Source organism: Argentina silus (assembly GCF_951799395.1).
Source record: "Argentina silus genome assembly, chromosome: 16".
Taxonomy (NCBI): domain Eukaryota; kingdom Metazoa; phylum Chordata; class Actinopteri; order Argentiniformes; family Argentinidae; genus Argentina; species Argentina silus.
The window spans coordinates 5,650,028-5,652,527 of record NC_139670.1 but is presented as its reverse complement, the minus strand read 5'-3'; the positions used below and the strand labels follow the sequence as shown (position 1 = coordinate 5,652,527).

General features: G+C 43.8%; 2 protein-coding genes across 2 annotated transcripts in view; one reads left to right on the top strand and one right to left on the bottom strand.

Moving 5' to 3' along the window:
* cacna1g (calcium channel, voltage-dependent, T type, alpha 1G subunit) overlaps positions 1-2,500 on the top strand; it is a gene marked incomplete at its 5' end in the record, with an annotated part of 158,917 nt that overhangs the window by 37,190 nt on the left and 119,227 nt on the right.
* The window catches only part of wbp2 (WW domain binding protein 2), a 294,959-nt gene continuing 293,215 nt past the window's right edge, over positions 757-2,500 (bottom strand). Inside the window, exon 9 of the mRNA XM_083687146.1 lies at positions 757-767. The gene's annotated coding sequence lies outside the window, so the exon portion shown is untranslated. The remainder of the gene's footprint in view (positions 768-2,500) is intronic.

Here is a 2,500-nt window from a genome sequence, read left to right as displayed (position 1 = left end):
CACACACTCCATGCAGGGTAAAGCAAGCAAAATCATTGTCATCATTCTGTCCATATAACCTTTATTTCTCACAGAAATCTCTTGAAGTTGGACCTTCTTTTCTGAAAAGTCTTTTTTCTCTATGAACAGACAAACGCAACAGAAGCGTTTTGGACAGCATTGTCCTAGGTGCAGGCTGTCTTTGCTTATGTTGTATGTTGTATGTTGTATGTGTATGTTATGTGTGATGTCTCTATGTCTTTAAGCTACTTGGAACCTGAATTTCCCCTAGGGATAAATAAAGTTTCTATCTATCTATCTATCTATCTATCTGTCTTTGCATGATCCTGTGTTATGTTCTGTAGCTCTTCTTGTGTATTCTTGTTAGTGTGTATTATTGTTAGTGTGTATTCTTGTTAGCCTATCTTGTTAGTGTGTATTCTTGTTAGCCTATCTTGTTAGTGTGTATTCTTGTTAGCCTATACTGTGTCAGGGTTTCCCAGAAGCTTGTCAGTAAATCCCAAGGCTTTGTGGGAATCCTGTGTTGATTGGGACTCACCTCACATCGAGATGGATTTGGGGGTCTGGCGTTGGAGTCTGGAAACACTCGTCTGGCAAAGCAGAGCGTTCTTCCCCTCCAAACATGTTAGAGCCCTTCTGAATACATCCCTGGCTGGCACACAGACGGCTACTGTACTGTATATGTCTGGCCACAGGCACTTTAACGAAGACAGACACTCACACACACACACACACACACACACACACACACACACACACAGATAGACCTGCAGTGTATATATATATTGTATATAGGAGCATACACATACGGTTGAAGCATAGTGACTGTGATCATATTGATCTTGGTGTTGAATACTCTGGTGTTTGTTCTGAGTCAGTACAGATGATTAAATATTTCACCTTGATGTAGAAAGCTTGAGAGAGAGGGGGAGGAAGGGGGGGAGGGAGGGAGGGAGGGGGGGAGGAGATATTGAGAGATATATAGAGATAATTGAACAAAGGTAGAGGGTGGCTGGTTGAAATGCACAGTGGGCCCCGAAAGACAAATTATACACCATACAGAAAACACTGTTGTACTCTTGTGCCATTGTACTGTAATACATTTCTCAAAACAGTGAACCGAATCAAACGACCACTACTGTTTGAATACCCCTGGTGTGTGTGTGTGTGTGTGTGTGTGTGTGTGTGTGTGTGTGTGTGTGTGTGTGTGTGTGTGGATCGATGGCTTGTCTCGGAGGAGATTGTTTCCTCCACTCCACTTCTCCTCAGGTTTGCCATCCTCCTTTCTGTTGACCTGCACTGAGAGAGGCGGGAGAGAGGGATTAAGGACTCTGTCTCCTTAACAAGAGAGAGAAAGAGAGGGAGAGATAGAGAGATCAGGAGAAAAGAGTCCCTGTGGAGGACGAGTGAATCTCTGGCCTAATGAGGACACTGGCTCTAATGCAAATAGGAAATGATTGGTGCCGCTGTGTTAGGAAATGCTCTGTTCTGACTGGAGGTGTGTGTGTGTGTGTCTGTGTGTGTCTGCGTGTGTCTGTGTGTGTCTGTGTGTGTTTAAATGTTTTCGTTTTGCGCCTTTAATGTTTGTTCGTGAGCTTACGTACGTATGTCTTTGCCCTAAATGTAGATATGTGTTCTTTGTCCTTCTCTGTGACGTTGGCATGTTGTGTTAGCAGAGACAGGGTATTACTCCTGGGGGGGGCCAGTATGACATTTAGACAAGGCGTCAGAGCTAACCCCCCCCCCCCAATCGATCAGCTCTATTTCAGCGCGGACAGTAAACAACGATGTTTACTCAGAGAGAGAGACAGCGACCACTTTGGGCATACTACAATGTGTGTACAGTGGAGACTGGGGATTTTGAAACACCTGTACTGAGAATACTAATTGTCAAAAGGACTGTTAATTGTTCTGGGGTCAGTTTCCAAGCGAGTAACAATTGTCAAATCAATGTTTGCAGGTCAATCTTCTGTGCTGGGAAAGAACGAAATGGGTTAAAAGAAGAACTTTTCTGGTCTCGGAAAGACATGGGCCGGGATCATCAAAAGAATAAAACAAGTACTACTTAAGCTACGAAGCTTTCGTCAGGAAACTGACCTCGGTTCTGTTGTGCTTCTTCTCTTCAATGTTGCTCGGTCATACCGTAGTATATTCTTCTCCTGGTTTCACAGTACCAAAATCACTACAAACAGTTAACAACGTGGCCTTTCAGTTCTAATTCAAAGATGGATCACTCATTAAGTTCCATTAGCCGGTTCTATTGTGATCTCAGTCAATTAGCAGCAATCAACCACTCCCGTTGATGCTAATCCAAAACAACTTAACAGGGCTACTGCTGCAGTTCAATTAAGAACTCTTAGAGTCACGTAAAGAACATTCTGTCGTAAACGGGATCTGATTATAAAGTTAACCGCGCCGCCTCTGGAGATAGGAGCTTTCTGAGGGCGCGCCATGTTGTCTGTTAGCTTGGTCGCTAGTAATGGAGTCAAAACACATTACG